Source organism: Apteryx mantelli, chromosome 1 (assembly GCF_036417845.1).
Source record: "Apteryx mantelli isolate bAptMan1 chromosome 1, bAptMan1.hap1, whole genome shotgun sequence".
Classification (NCBI taxonomy): Eukaryota; Metazoa; Chordata; class Aves; order Apterygiformes; family Apterygidae; genus Apteryx; species Apteryx mantelli.
In genome coordinates, this window is record NC_089978.1 from 193,996,962 (window position 1) to 194,014,245 (window position 17,284).

General features: G+C 37.1%; 1 long non-coding RNA gene across 2 annotated transcripts in view; it reads left to right on the forward strand.

Annotated features, from left to right (window-relative positions):
- Positions 1–14,767, forward strand: part of LOC106488464 (uncharacterized) — a 31,091-nt gene extending 16,324 nt beyond the window's left edge. Inside the window, exons 3-5 of one of the 2 annotated variants that reach the window (XR_001293181.1) lie at positions 2,890–2,983; positions 11,905–11,949; positions 14,559–14,767. This is a non-coding gene — a long non-coding RNA (uncharacterized lncRNA). The remainder of the gene's footprint in view (positions 1–2,889; positions 2,984–11,904; positions 11,950–14,558) is intronic. The other variant, XR_001293182.1, reaches the window with a different exon arrangement.
- The last annotated feature ends 2,517 nt before the right edge of the window (positions 14,768–17,284 follow it).

The following is a 17,284-nucleotide window of genomic DNA, read 5'->3' on the forward strand; positions in this document are numbered from 1 at the left end:
TGTTGTCATACAGGAAATTTGCTTCCTGAGAACTTTGTTTTCATGATTTGCTTTCATTGCAGTTTGCTGATGACTCAGTCCAAATTGGCCTGTGTGGCTACTGACCACATTTTTGAGGCTGTTCTTGATTCTGCCTTGATATCATCCAAAGTCATATCATCTGCCTTGATATCATCCTTGATATCATCCATGATATTATCCAGGTGTTATGTAGCCACCAGCTTTTGCTGTTAAATTCATGGAAGTGATATGGAAGCTTACTAGTCTGCTCACTAACTCCTTCTGCCACACACTTAATGTAGGAGAAGTTTTGTTAGTTTTGTTCTGCAGATCAGCTGGGAAAGACAAATGTCTTGAAATGGAGCCTACACAACTACTCCTGCTGTCTTTCCCATCCACATTCAAACATGCAAATCTGGTGGTCCTGATAAGTATCATACTACCTGTTCCACAAAAACTGAAAGCAAGGTCAGAAAGGAGCACTCTTCAGAAGGGACTTGCTCAGTAACTAAATGTAAGATAGTGCTGATAGCCATTATCCCAGCTCCTGGCACTGAGAAACTCCACAAGGGAGCTTACTCTGGAAAGGGGCAGGCATGAGGAGCTGCAGAGTTCTCCTCAGTGTGATGCAACATCCACAGAAAATTTCCAAACAGAAAGTGGGGTAATTTTGGAGACAGGAGATGACAGTTCATGTCAAAATGGCTATTTGTAGGGTCCTCTCTCCGCAACTTAATGCCATTATCAACCTATATCGTATTTCAAGGATTAAATATCACAAAACTACTCTTTCTGATGGCATGGACCCAAAGGTCCAAATTCAGAGGTGGTATGAAAGACTATAATTGGGTAGGTTAGTCATGTGTACCAACATAAATTCTTTGTAGACTCATTTAAGCTGTCCTGAACACTCTCCACATACTTACCAATATATAATTAACCTTTATGATGCAAAACTAGAAGAAAATGTATGTTCAAGTAAAAAGTTCTTTTGACTTGTATGCATTTGCAGCCTTCCACATTTTGTTTTTCTTCCTAAGTTCTGTCTTCTGGCTCTATGGTGTTCTTACACCAATATCGTCTCCCTTAACTTGTTAGAGTCAGTGGTGATACATACTGGAGAGAAGCAAGAGGAAAATTAGTCATTGTAAATGTAAATTCACTAGAAAGTGGGATATCATGCACACATTGACAAGTCTGCATAAGAGTATATATTACATTTTTTTCAATTCCTTGACTTATTTGGACTCAGACCTGAATTTAGTCTCTAACGGGCTTTATTTAACATCAGTTGCATAGGAGAAGTCCGTGGTATACTTTTCTATTTTTATTTAGCTTTTGTAATAAGCAGTAAGAAACCAAACTGTCACAAATTATCATCTGTATTCCAGACCTCATGGATTCTGGTAGACAATGCTGTTCCTGGGAAATACTGCTCCTTAGAAATGATCCTTCCCACTGAAGAATCAGAAATGGACCCAAACCATAGCTCTTATTACCTAAGAGCAGTATACTTCAGGTTACAGTCTAGAAAACTCATGCAGAACTGAATGGAAATTAATAGTGAAAAAACCTGATGTTCACCAGAAATTCTATGGCTTTTTTTCCTCTTTGTTTTCAAGTCTCATTGATTGAAGCATGGAATGTAGAGTTGACTGTAGAGATATTGTAGTTGAGGTCAGTAGTAAAGTGCTTGTTATGATTCACAGATGGGAAGCCAACATACAGATGAGGGATGACTTGCCCAGGAACACAGATCTACCCTTAGGGTGCCTGGCTAGTGCTGGGAGAAATCTGCATTGGGCAGACATGGACGGATAGCATCAGGCATTGAATAACACAAATTGAAGTTGGAACTCTTGTTGCACCATGTACTGATGAGCGAAGCTGTGTGTCTGTGCAATGCTCCCCACACATGAATAACAGAGAAGTTTTATGCAGAGATGGATAGTTTTCTTCCTTATTTCTGTATTTTGTATCCAATCAACAGAGAAGTTAACTAGCTAATTCTAAATGCGGGAAAAGCTACAGAGAAATCAGAAGACTCTCTACATAAGGTCTTAGAGGCATAAACATTATCTGTAGTACTTCATTCTTATTTAACTGAGGGAAGTAAATATTATAAACACTAAAAATTTCAGAGAACAATAAAGAAATTAGAAATGTGATTTAACAGTCATAGATATGGTTGTTCATCAGAAATACCATTCATTTTTTCTATTTATTTTTGTTCAAGTCCCATTGACATGGTTGCCTAAGAGACTGATTTGGTATTGATATTTTAGGGAGGAGCAAATGCAAGCAATAATGACTTGGATGAGTTTCTGCTATTTGAATTTGCTAGAGATTAAATAGCACTGTAGCTCAGGACAAGCTGATCACATTTCACCATTTCCCCATGCTCCCTAAATGCTGATTTACCAACAATGAAATGCCTGTACACATACTCTGGGGCATGTGTTAAAGCTGTGCAAAACATTTTCCATGTAGCTTCCATCTGGCAACATTTTGCCAGAAAGCCTGGTACTTAGAAATGATAAATAAATAAAACAAACAGAAACTTGTGTTGTAATAAGGAGACAATGGAACAGCTGCAGGGCATGGAGTGAATTTGACTTGACTTGATGTGGACACAGTGGCTGGATTTTACCCAAGAGATATTAACAACATTCAGATTCCTAAAGGGAAGGCTGTGGAGAGGGAAGAGGGGGTCTCATTGGGAGGTCTCTTAGCACATTTGGAAAAATAAACATAGAAGTGATGAAAAATAATATTTAAGCAGCAAAATCAGCATGCTGTGTCCTCCTGTAGCATGTTGAAAAACATGAACTTGTCTTGTGAAGAAAAAATAATGAACAGAGCTTTGTTTTGTTTTGTTTTGTTTGGAAGGAGAATGGGAAGAAGATGGAGGGGGGCTGGAGCCTGGAAAGGTAAACTGTGTGACAACAACAGCCACCTAGTGAAGGAAAGAGAAACAAGGAAGGTGAGGAAAGAAAGAGCAAAGAGGGTGCATCCAAGTGTGCTTCTAACGGGTGTTACTCATTAAAGGAAAAGAAAAAACCCTCCAAACTTCTTTAATTATATTTGTAAGGGCAAAAGCAACACATAGCACAAATGCTTCTGTCATGAAAACATTGTCAGTTCAAGCAAACATGAGAGCAGATCCTCAGAACCAGTAGTGGTAACTACAAGTGCACCTTTAGGTGGCACCTTTATGTCTGTTTTTCTTTACCTCTGGTGGGTGGGCTGTCTTTTACTTCTACTAACAGTAGTGCACATCGTTCTTTGCTGAACATCTTTTACTAGCAGCCCACTGAGATCTATATTATTGGTCACCTCTTGTTATTTAGGGACAAATCCTAGACTTCTTTCTCATACAAGGTAGTTCTATATATTAAGGATGTGTGCCTTAATGTATATTTATGCATATAGCTTTAGGCACCCACATTCAAAAGTATTGACCTTAGAATTATATAAGGATCAGTGGCAGTGGTAAAACTAGAGACAAAGTTTGTAAATAATACGTATGATGTGAGGTAAATCAGACTCCTATACATTGTTCTCCAGTTACTGAACTGGTAGGCAACAGAATTTTTCTAACTAGAAATTGTAATAGATTAAGTGAAAGTAAAATTGGGTCATGTTAATCTGCACTCTCCTGTGTTTCCACTCGCATGCAAAAGGGAAGCTAGGCAAGAATTTCTGACATAACAGTCACTCTGACTAGGGTTTGACTGGTTTGCCATGATCAAATGACTTCAGTTCCCTGCTATGGGCACCTCTTCTTTTTACTTCATTGATATCCTAGTTTATACACGTGCGCATGCTGACTTCCTCCATGACACCACGGCCTGTCCCAGTAATTGCACTGCTAAAACTACCCATTGTGTTAAAGGTCAGCACAAGGGCCTTAGCGGTGAAGTGGCACTTGCCTATCAAAATGCAAAATACAGCAGTGAAAGAAGTAAAACTCAACTATTACACATTATAAAACTTGAAACATTCTAGTATAATGTCTAGTATATCATTCTTATGTTCCAGTAGCCAGAAAAGAATCACAGCGTGACTCCATCTGAGGACAGAGATTGAAAGAAGAATGAAAAATAATGCAAAGTTATCTCCTTCTGGTTAAAATCTATTGTAATCTTGCATTCTTCCTCTGTTGTTGCACTTATATAAAGACATTTTAATCCAAGGGTACAGCTGAGAGAAGCCCTGATCTAATATCTGTGAAACCTCCAGATCAGGTAGATATATTAGAATTCAGAGTACTTGTCACTCATGAATATTCATGTAGGCCACTAAAAGAATTGTACTCTGTCTGCAATGTTACATGCAGAAAATGAGCATGGCAGTTTCTAAAGAGATAATAGCATTTTATCGAACATTTGAGAAACATTAAGAGTATCCACAACAAGATTCTTGTAGTGAAATCTTTCAGGAGAATATGGGATAACACCGTCAGGGAAAACATTTTTTTGAGATAATCAAAATATAAAACATTGAATGCAAGAGGCTTATACAGACTTTGTAAAAAGGAAACTAGGAAACCAAGGTAGGTCTTTATCTTAATGAAAGATAATTTTGTATCTGAAGAAAGAATTTACCTCCTGAAAGCCTGCCCTTGGGTTTATAGTCAAGGATAGTTAAAAATGGGAAATATTTTATGCTTCTATGCGTCCCTTCCTTTAGGATTAAGTAAACTTGATGGTAAAATAATAGACATTTAAGAAGCTTATTTTCCAGTGCTTTCTAATGAAGCAACATTTCATATGAAAAGAAGGCCTAATCTAACCCCAGCAAAAAATAGACTTATTGCAATGGCAAGTATACTAACACAAGCAGGAACTGAGCAAGCAGTTTGGAGGAATGACTTTCATCTGAAGTCTGAGACTTCTTGCGCTTGCAGTATTCTCTGAAGATGTGAAAGTGGCCTTTTATTGGTTCTTTCATCCATAAACATCTTAAAAATAGAGGTTCCATGGCAGGTGAGCTGAGCTATGGGCTTGCTGTTGTTAAGTGAGTTCTTTTTTTCTCTCTCTCTCTCTCTCTCTCTCCCACCTCTCCTTCCTACTCTTCTCTCTTTCCCCCATCTTCCAAGACTGAAGCTCTTCTCAAGACTGATGCTGTTTTTCAGGCAAGAAAAATCATATCTGGCAAAGAAAATGCTTATTGACATGTTAGATGTGTGTGATGGAGGAAGATGGACCAAATTATCTAAATGATAATTTCTCTCAGTAAAAATCTTTGTGGAAATTGATTATTGAAGTGAAAAAATGGTGAAAAATATTTAATGACCTCAAATCAAATTTACCATTTAAAACTTCTCTTACCAAAACGAAAAATCAAAATAATCTTTTTCATGTTACCCAAAACTTTCCTTTTGTTTCAGATGCTTTCACATGTAGAACAGGCAAAGAAAACTATAGATTCTCAGAGCTGCTGTTTTGTCTGTATCATCCTCTTATCACATACCTCTAGCTCAGAACAGTCACTCTTCCGGGATGCGAGAGACTGTGTTTCAGTTCTGACCTGTGCCTAAGGGACTATGAAGCCATGTCACCCACTTCTTATGAACATATCCTTACCTGCAGTCCCTACAGGCACAGGGGCTGGAGTGCTCTCAGGCTCTTTAATTGATAATATTCCACTTTGTATACATAATACACTATTCTTTCATTGACTAAATGAACTTTCATTCCTGGAAAATACTGTGTCATCACTTGTCCTTGCTCCTGGCCAGTCCCATTCTGTCTAAACAAGCTCTCAGAGGGGTAGCTAGACTGTCAACAGATGTAGATGTTTGCCTGCTTAGTTGAGTTCACCATCTAAACTGCAACATTTTCTAGATTTCTGCAGAGATGGAGAACCCAGCCCTTCTCCTTCTGGGTAAATATCCTAATCTTTAGAACAGATTTTAAGGTATTCTATAGAGATAAAAACCAAAAGCAGGCATTCAGAATGTTGTAAGGCTGATGCTTGACCAAGACAATTCAGATGTCCCAAAAGCAACTCTTCTCAGGAGTATTGTGGGTGAGCCAAAAGCATGAGAGGAGGTATTCAGGCTCTCTCATTAAGAGTGAGAATTTCCATTTGTGAAACGATGTGCATAGCCCTTTGTCTTTGCTTTCAACCCCTGCTACTTGTTATAGTTAATAGCTTATTATACTTCTGTACCTTTTCCATCTTCTGTCTGGGCCTCATTTCCACAGGACAGCTTCAATTTAAAGATTGTTATTTGAATTCTTCTCCTGAAGATCTGAGGACATTTTGCCAAAAATGCCTATGCTTCTTTCCCTGATCTTTCCTAAAAGTGTCCATGCTGAAGTTGCTTTTATGCTAGTACCTGCTAGACACTGTCCCCAGGACTGCGCTTTCCCTCAGGCATCAAAACTGAAGACATTCAAACAGAGCAAAATTTGCTTTTGGGGGTCTTTAGTCTATGTTAGACAGGTGTGTCCTCATCCACCAGATGCTGAGAATCAAATTCTATCTTCAGTTAAGCCCATGAAAATGCATTAAAATCAATGGACATGCACAGGTAGAAGTGAATAGGTAGTATTTAGTTCAGAAATGCCAGGATCTCATCTGCAGGCTAATAATCTATTGATGGAATCATCCTGTGTTCCAAAAGCATGCCAACACTTACAATAACATGTTGTGATTGTACTGTGCTTTCAGCAAAGGTGGGTCGTGTGTTTTAAAATGACATTTGCTTTACCATTCTGCCTAAATTGTGGATAATGTTTTAATAAATGGTATTTTTTAAAAGAAATATATTATTTGATAAAATTATTACTCAAACTGAATTCCATCAAATTGTCACAGTTGTTATGTGCTTAGAAAGCTTCTGCTCCTCTATTATTAAGTGGTAAAAGATTATAATTTGATAAAAATGGATACTAAAATGACTGATTTTAAAAAGTATGTTTCAATAAAATTCAGCATAAAAATTCAAAGCAAAATGTAAAAAAGATTTTCTTTATTATTTTAAATCTACACATTTTAAAATATTTCAGTGAACAAATGAATGTTGTAATAGAAGGTACATCACATCTACGACACACTCCTCAATTTCCAGCACTTGCTCATTCACTTATATGGTGATTCATCAGTCCATACTTACGTACTCAGTATGTTTCTTTATTATAATAGATACAGCATTTACACTATAAACACTAATGTAAGTATGAAAGAGCTTATGCTAGTGGAAACTAAGAGTTAGCACATTGCAAACCTAGCTGAAATTATGAAATCCCTCTTAGTCAAGGGCTGTAGTCTTGGAGCCATACAGAGCTCAAATGCATCCCTGGAAAAGATTTTTGCAGTCATAACTGGATGTGTGCTTTTCTAAGCTGACTAGTACACAATATTGCTTGGACACAAATGTGTCCATAGTGACCACTCTTCTTTATTTTTATTCATGAATGAGTAAAATGAAAACTGCAAGAAGCTAGTTTTATCCTGTTCAGTTAAAAATAAAAATAAATAAAATTCAATAGTAAACAACTAATGATCAAGATTTTAAAAGAGAATGGTTTGAAAACTGAAGAATAAAGAAGTTCAAAGGAATTTAAAAATGAATGGGCTGAACTGCTACTAAATTTTTCTTGATTATTTATTAACTTCAACAATTTTGACAATTGAATAGAAAATAGAAATGGTCATTTATTAAAGAAAAGGATAAAATACAGCCTAGGGATGACCCTGGGAATTTGAAGGTAGTGATCATTTCTTGAATACTTGGTAAACTAATAGAAGTCATGAGTAAAGCTATAAAAAGTTATATTGCATATATAAAATTTATTCCTGGTATGACACAGCAGCTTCCAAACAAACAAACAAACAAACAACAAAAGTTAAAGGTCAGCATTGGTATGACCCGGGGACATCAATTCTTATGCCAGGTGTAACTCACTATATCCAAAATGCAGTTAAAGCCTCAGAGCATCACTCTGCATTTTCATATGGGGCTACAGAGTTTGTCATTCATGCAGGAGGTTGCTTGAGAGCTTCAGTATGCTAGTTACAGTGAGAGATTGAGTTAGAAGGATCCTGCTGCAAAATAAGACATCAGTTATGGAATAACTGATTAGCAGAGTGAGTTACTCAAGCTGCTGCATCACAGCTACAATACTATCATTATCATCATAGAAACTTCATTGCATTTCTTCATCCCATAGGTCAGCTGATCATGCTAGCCTGAAGTCAAAAGCATCATTTAACTCAAACAACATATTTTTATGCATCAACAGGAGCCAAGTACACAACAAAATTCAAGTTGTGGTTCACACTAACACTGCACTGAAGTCCTAACACTGAAGAAAAGGCAAGTCTTGAGGGTATTGTGCCTATTAGATAATAGGAAAAGCTGAAGAACATTGTTGCAATACATTCTAAAAAGAACTGATATTCAGCTATACAAACCATAACTGATTTTAATTTTGTAATGGAATAGGCAGCCTGAGGTTTTGCTCCTATTTTAGTACCTGCCAATAAGTAACATTCCTGCACTGGAAACTGAACTGAGCTCAGGAATACGAACATCGGATGCAGAGACATGTGGACGTGCACAGCGTGGCATTTAGGAAGCAGATGAAGATGCTAGATGGCAAGCCTGTGGGGCTGAACATCTCATCAGCAACAGCACAACGCTGGGTGCATGCGAGGGGAAGGCCTCTGCGGAGGAAGGGGGTAAGCAGGTTACGGTGTCTAGCACGGGGCAAGAGATAGGGGAGCTTTTTGCAGTTTTGCAGTTTTGCTACTTTTGATGAGCCTCAGCCTGACACCGGAAATAAGAACAGAGAAAAACTGAATCTTGCCACAACACATTAACCGTTTCATCTCTGGTAACATCTCAAGAGACTAAGTGAAAATACATGAAAACACCGTTGGTCTTTTGTTAAGGAAATTATCCGTTGCCTTCACAGGGTAAAGTCAAAGTGATTATTTTGGGGTCAGTCAAGCATTTCATGACAATATAAGCTAAAATAATATTCTAGAATGGGTAACAATGTATTTGGTGCACCTGGACTGTTACTTGTGATTTTTAAAAATTTTATTTTTGTTTGCTGGCTAAATGAGAAATTACATTTTAAAAATTCAAGACAACCAGGCATGTAAAGCTTTTGGAAAAAAAAAAAAAAAAAGGAAGAACAGACAACAGTTCCCCAAAATTTGTCCTGTATGTATTGAAATATATTTTTTCATAAAGCATTACCTCACTTACCTGAGTTTTGACTCTATTACAAAAAACAATGAAAAACATTTCAAAATGAAAAGCCAGAAGAATAACTTCTGGAAACTGTACTAAGAATAGTTTCAACATATCTGATTTTTCCCTTTTTTTATACGCCTCAGAACTCCATATCAAACTTCTCTTGAATTCATAAATGCTGAAGCAGCATTTTTTTGAAAGTAATTTGTTCTTTTGCCCATCTCTGCATGTAATGTCATCAATTGTTGATCGTAAAAATACCAGATGTGTAGCTATCCTTATAGAGTAGTCTCCTATATACTTTCTGGGTTTTTTAATATATATATTTTCTGATTGTTTGTACTGTACTATTCACTTTTCTCCCTTCTGCCCCAGTAATGATCTTGGATTTCTGGTTTCAGTCAGACTCTCATGATGATCTGCTATTGTTAATACTGTTACTTCTTTTTGTTCTTGGTAAGTTGATCTTGAGGCAATTTCTGGGTTATTTCTACTAAATATATTCTCTAGATTGCATTATTGGAGTTCATTGAGTTCCAATAAATAGTCATCAACTGCACAGAAAAACCTCTAACGCCTTAGCATAATCTAAAGGCTAAAGATGAAGTTCTGACCTTAAAAATCCTTATCTCTTTTTGGCTAAGGACAGTACTTAAATGTAAAGGAGTTCTTGCTTGTTAATACAAACACTGGCCTGGGCTTTATGGCAGTATTTATTTATGACTTCTTTATATCAAGGCTCTCTAAACTTCTCCTGTAATATACTCTGTCACAGTTTCACATAAAACCGTCTACCAGAAGGGATTGACATTAGTTATGAGAGAGAGTAGCAGCGGCTCTTTAGGCATATAACTACTGTGCCATTTTGATGTAATTCAGTTTAAATTTCAAACATTTCTATTTAACATAATCAAGTGGTATGAAATCTTCTTTTAAAATGGCAAGTATACAGTACTAGCTCAATTGGCACTTAGCAATGGTCCTTTTACAATATGCACAATAGCTTCCAGCAGGGAGTTTTTTAAGGACCATCCTTTGAGAGCACAAACTCACACATGTACAATCAGTAGACATCAAGGTTCTATCTCCAGCTCCCCTTGAGATGTTATTTAGCTAATGCACAAATGTTACAGCTAAGCTGTTAGCCTGAAAAAATAGAACAAGCAGTTGTGTGCAGGTACACATTTTTTTCTTCATTCCAGGATGTCTTCATATCATAATTCCATATAATATAACACAGAGAAAGGTGTAGTATGTGATTTTTACTCAATAGGTGGATTTCCACATTTAAATGCACTGCTACAGTCAAGTGCCCTTTCTTGAATACTGTTTTATATAGCGGCAAAGCACTGTCGAGTGGGTATACAGCTACAGTCATTACTGGATATTCTCTGGTTAAAGTATTGCTGGAAGGATATAGCTCTATCACAGGCTGCCATCACCAGTAAATACTGCTATGAGCATAGCTGTTTTATATCCAATGAAAAGAAAAGATCTGGCCATGCAGTTAGCTTTCCTTGAGAGAGACAAATCCTGGCAAACAAGCCCCTTGTCTCAACTGTGAACCTCCCATACTTATTGGTTGTCTTCCGAAAACTGTACTGAACCATATAATAAGTTCAAATTTCATTAAGCCCAGGAGAAGAGGAAGTTTCTAGCATGCTGCTAAAATCATGCCATAATGTTCTGAACCAGATGATTGCATTATAATCTCATTCCAGTTGGGATCTTCTTTTTCTAATAGAAGGATTTTAAATCCAAGATAGGAACATAAGAGGGACTCCAACACTTAAGTCTGCAACACTGTTACTAAATACATTGCTTACAAGCTGGAAAGAGATGATGACGTTGATATTATTACTATAACACTGTCTTTGGGTGTCAGACTTGACAACTAGCTTTAATTCTATTCATACGGAAAGTTTCAGCAGCAACATGCTATCACCACAGTGACAGCCCAGAAGACTAACACTGCTTGATGATAAATAAATAAATAAATAAATACATATATATATATAAACTAATGAGAAGCATAGGCCTTTAGTAAGAAGTGTTGATGACAGACTGATGGACAGACTGAGCAATCCATTTTTATCCAGTTAAATGTTTTTTAACGTAATTACTGCAGATTAAAATACAGTAGAAGAAAGAGAAAGAAAATAAATATATATTTTTACACAATATGAACATATGTAAGGTGAGAATTTTGTCATAAAATTGAGACAATGAATTAACAGCGTAAGGGACTCTTCAAAAAGGTGCTATTCTCCAGTGCCTAACCATGATATCCATGGAAAAGTCTAGAAATTCATGAAAGCAGGACTAAATTCTGTTGTTTTATTTTAATAGTTTATTATGTTAGTGGAAGAACGTGGCTACGAGTTAAACAAAAGATTTGTGAAATTATGTTGTATTTCCATTGCTTTACTGGAGGGAAAAATAAAGGTTTTTTTTCAAGTCAAAACATTTGCTTAAACATCTTCTAACTGCACAGTTTCGATTTGTTCATTTTGAAATGATGTTTCGAACCTAAATATACTTTTGCTTATTAAAATGTACTTAAAAAATAAATTAAATTAAGTATTTTATGGTTTAGATTGAATTTAGGAATTTGTTAAGCATTCAAAAGCCATTGAAATTTACATTGTCTTAGGATCAAAGTAATACATTTTTCCTTAATTTTTCAGCTCAGATAGTGAATCAGGGAATCAGTGATTTGCACATCTCTGACTGTAAGTACTGTTACAGGCTTCAGTTGGATTAGGATCATGTCCTTAATCCTGTCTATTAAAAAGTGTCTGTATTCTAAATCTGTGTGATTTGCCTGCTGTATAACAAAGCACATGACCTATATTTTTTATTTCATTCTATTGGCATACTATTCAGACACTCTGGAGGCTGGCAATTGTCTAAAATCTTTTAGGTCGACTCATTCTGACTATTCAGATACAGAAATGGCTGATGTTAGAACCAAGTTTTTGTATGGCCATGTTGAGGCCCACATCAAAACTTTACTCTTCTTGACCCCAAGCTCTGCTTTGCAGTGTATGGATGGACCATCAAGTCAACATATAAGGTCCACAGAGTCGTATGGTTTGTACAATGGCTTTATTTAAAAGATTGATGAGAATCCACCCTCAAGAACTTTTGACAGTTGATAGTGGCTCACTGGCCACACCAGTTTGGGAATGTTATCTCGCCCCATAGATATGTCATCTACATAGGCACAGCAAAATGCAAGACTGACACTCTGTGGTACACAAGAAGAACATCAACTTTTTCATTCTATTAAGTCTGTTTTCTTTTGACCACTCTAGTTTCCTAGGTAAAGTGGAAGTGCTAAAGCCTGCTAGAGAATTCACTTGCCCCAAGGTCCAATATTTGATTTTCATGGTTTGTCTTCGGGGTGTTTTAAAGCACTTTTTTGCTCCAAAATCCAAAGCACAGGAGTCTACAAAAATTGTTGACAAGTAGCAGATTGTCCTTTTTTTTTTAAACAGAATCATTTTATAATTATAGACAGTTAAAAATATATACCTAAAACTAGCTCAAAATTAATTCTTGGCTATTCTACAGCTAGAAAAGGTCTAACTAATTTTAAACCATTAAAAAAATCATCTGGGCAGAAAAACCTGCCTGCCAAGTTTTAGGTGGATAGGATCCAAAGTGGCTGAGATATTAAATGTAAAAACTCAGGTCTTACGGTTGAAATGCCAGGCTACAACATCAGGACCCTGATGCTATAACTTTTAAGAGGGCTAAGTGGTGTAATACTGTACATAATTATTTCACTCATGAACAGAAAGGCCTATCACTCATAAGAAGCAGAGCTTTAAGTAAGTTATAAGGGCTGTTTCTTCAGAAATGTATGCCAATCATATCACCAAAAAGATTGTACTGTGCAGTTATATCCCACCATTTTTCTGGGCTTGTTGCCTGGTGCAATATCTACAGATTTTGGAAGTCCTTTGGCTATTGCCTGAAGAGATAAGTAAATACTTATTTGTTTATGCAAAATCCATTAGGACAACAAAGGCTGAATAAAACTTATCTCCACCAAATCTTTCGTCTTTCTTACTGTCTTTCTCTTGGTTACATATAGTACAGTACCTGGCAGAATACCAAGGTCTAAAACTCAGCTTTCTCTGATGTTGTTGTACTAGCAGCTTAAACAGCAGTTTTCCTGCCAACTTAAACTTTTACTTTTTAATAAAGAATTTAAACCAGAAAAGTTAAACATTCCTTGGGTTTTCTCTTTAGTAGGAAGTAAGAGTTTGAATTGGCGCTGTGATTGTTAAAGCTCTTCTTTAAAATCTTATTGAACCCAAACTAGAAATTTTGTTTAAATCCTTGTAGTCGTCTAAGAACATAAAATACCAAAAGAGCAATAAACAAAATAAAAAACCAAACAAATATATTTTATAACTTGTATTTCAGAGAAACAAGCTCTTCTTTCATTTCTTATTTATTAATTTTAAGTAAAATCATTCAGGCCTAACTCATAAGAGAAATTCCCCCTTTGAGGGTGATCTCAAATCTCTCTCAAAATATACAACAACATAAAATATACACAGAACATTTTATTCCTATACCTGTGCCATCACATGAAGATTATTTCCAGTCTTTGAAATAACATTGCAAGCTTGTGGGGTTTTCTGTATATTTTATGTTGAGAAGCTCCAGAAGCTTTCCCTAGTTGCAATAGATCTCCAAGAGCTGGCTCAGCTTACTGCTATTTGAAGGGAAAGAGGAGGTACAAGAGACTTTATGATGCCCCGGAACAACACATAAAGAAACTTGCCTTCCTTCACCTCTCTTTCCATATGTGCTCTGCATTATCTGGTGGTGGGTTTAGGCCAAATAACTAAAACAACCTATGGGGCAAGAATATGGTGTGCAGCTGTGATCTTGCAGCTGCTCTTCCATATTGCTTACAATCGTGTGACTTATTCTGAGGCCATTACAAAAGCACGGGTTAGATGTAATGTGGCCTCTTGCAAATGAAATATATATTATCCTACGTATTATCCTAGCTAGTAAACAGCTTGGCCTAGTTATTAAGGAAAGAGTAGAGGCATAAGACCAAGCTTATCTCACAGCAGCAGAGATGTCATATGGAAGACAAAGGCACACATTCCCAGAATCTGAACCGTCTGGCCTTCAACAGGAGTTAGATGCTGTAACACCTTGAGAATCTAGGCCATTGCAACTATTCAGAACTTAAATTTAAACGCATGCTTACCTACTTAGCTGGCCCTGATGATATGTGTCATGCCAGCTAAGAATGGGCTTATCTTCAAAGGCGTTGAACTTTTACAGCTCTCATGTCTTTGTCTTACAGGTACTCTGTGCTTCAGAGAAGAAGGCAGACTTGTTAACTCTTTCATCCCCCTTCCATCAGATAATGAACTGGGGATATGGTGACACTGAAGTCATATATATCTGCAAATTATTTTGAGATCTTTGGAAGCAAGATTGCAGAACACTAAGAAATATTATTAGATTATATTTACTTTTCTAGAATCTCTGAAACGGGTATGTGATCTTCAATACTTCTGCTAATGAAGATTTATTTGTGTTGTCAGTGGTCCCATGCATTTTTTTCTTGGCAGACTTGCAGTACATAAAATACACATGGGAAATCACTGTCACTCCCTGAAGCTGTGACATAACTGTAGCAGCATCTACTTTAACCTAGATCATAGTGCATGTGTCCCTCAGAGCTTAGCCCTCTTTGGAACCATTGCTTATAATTAACAACTATCAGCTGCTGATGTCAGATATTATCAGATATTATGAATACAATAGTATTCAGGCTGATTGTCATTTCCTGCATTATAAGCCATATCTTGTGTGGAAAGGGCTGTTTTGACAGGTCTCTCCAGTGTACCCTCTCTGAACAGGTAACAGGTCCTTCTCCCTTCAGGTACACCATGATATCAGCAACACAAAGGGGCACTTCTTCTGCAGGGAGAACATAGCAATTCTGCTTCTCAGAAATGGACTCTAAGCACAATCATGAGGCTCAAGAATGAGGCTAAAGACCCCAAAATATGATGGTCCCCTCACAAAACATGAGTCTATATTTAGGTGCCTGAGATCTGCAGGAATATTCCACCAGATATCATCAGATATCTTTTCTATTTCGGTGAAAAAGAAACTTTTCTGCAGACATATGCAGGAATAGGTAGCTACTCCACAAAGAAATATTTCTCTGCTTAAGTCCCACTCTGATATTTCTCTCTATATCTGTGCCTGAATAAAGCACAAGGCTGGTCATTCGATGTGAACTATGAACCCAATGCTCAAAACCAAAACAAACAGTGCAGGAATGGGCTGAAATTTTTGCCCAAGTATTTTTGTCAGTCAAAACCAGGTAATACACACTACAGTTTTATGCCACAAGAGAGCAACTGTCGTGTATTTGAGATCACTTTTGCCCCCCACAGGAAAAAAAGAAAATAAAATCAGAACATTTCTGTATTAGAGTTCATCACTGTGCAATGCACTGTGCAAAATGACATCCACAACCTTCCAAAATGTCTTCTATCCTGAAATCTTCATGTATATCTAGCACTTCTCAAAGCTCTGGTGTTGAAAAACAACACAGAACCCAGCTAACATTTTGGGGGTTCATGTCCCTTCATCTGTATCCTTTTTCATTATGACCTGTATTGACAACTTTTGTTAGCTTGGCTGCTCCTTCCTTAATCCATCGGAAAAATAAGCTTAGCCAACTTTTGTTTAGTGTGGTTTGTTCCCTCTTCCTTTTTCATGCTGGCTCAGCTTTTCTGTCTGAGGTGTTAAATAGGTTCATTGCCATTAGTCCCTCATGAATCTGCATAGGAGGGAAGAGGAGGGACAAGAAGATAGTGGTAAACCAGCCACAAATGCTGTTGTCCAAGGCTACTCATCCACAGTGCAGGTGGCCTAAGCGATGGATGCCTTTGTGTTTCCTCATGCAAATGCTTTGGTAGCCCATGACTAAACCCTGAGTGCAGACACATGGCTCCAGACAGAGACATTTGCTCAGTTTATGGGATGTGGGGAAAAAGCAGAATATAAATTTCAGAACATATTAGATATTTCTGAAATACTTGATGGTACATATACCGTGTGTTTAGTGCATGCAGTATGTCTCATAGTATCCATGCATGGATATTTACTTTTATTATTTATAGACCAGTTACGACATCAAACCCACTTCCAGACATCAAGAATAAACCTATATTTCACAGCTGTTTTTATAACTGATAGTAAATCTTGTAGATGGTGTGAGTACTGTGAAAGTTATCTGACCTTGAGCAAGAAGAAAACCCCACAGCAAGATTTCTATCTCAGAAAGCGTCAAGGCGTGTCTGAAAACGTTTGTGTATTTGCAGCCAGAGACAGTTTGGATCTCTAGGTTCCTTGTTAAAACAGAAGAACATTCAAGCCTAACACAAAAACCTTGAAGCCAGAAACACTTTATTTCACAGTGGATTGAGCAAGGTGTGGGGCTGGCAGTTTTGGGGAAAAGGTTTATCATGGTTCTCAAAGAAATGTACACATCACTGTTAAACACACTAGTCTTGTACTCTGTAGCTTGAACCACATCATACACTTGTGCTACACAAAAATGTTGCATGTGATTCTTTTTCCCTTGTGCTGTAAGGAGACAGAAGCTTCTTGCAGTAAAAAAGAAGGCAGTTAGGAGTACCAGATACCAGAGACTGACAGAAGTTAAAGTTGGGAGAAACCATCAAGATCATCTATGATATTCACCCCACACAAAACAGAGAATTTTCCAAAGACTATTTATATGATATCAATTCATAATTACAAAAACTACAGAGACATAAATATTTTTAATTAGCTCCTGGAATGATACCTCTCTATGGTGGTCAGAGGCTATGTCTAAACAGTTATATAAAATAGGTCATTCTTGGCTCTTAAAGCAAAGTGGATGGCATGACCATGTGCTTAAATCCTCTTGCTCCCCAAATAGTGTGATAGCTCAGATGGCACATGGCCTGTATTCGCAAAAGACAGTCTCCTGTGCATTGCCCGAGAGTGATAGCTCACCAC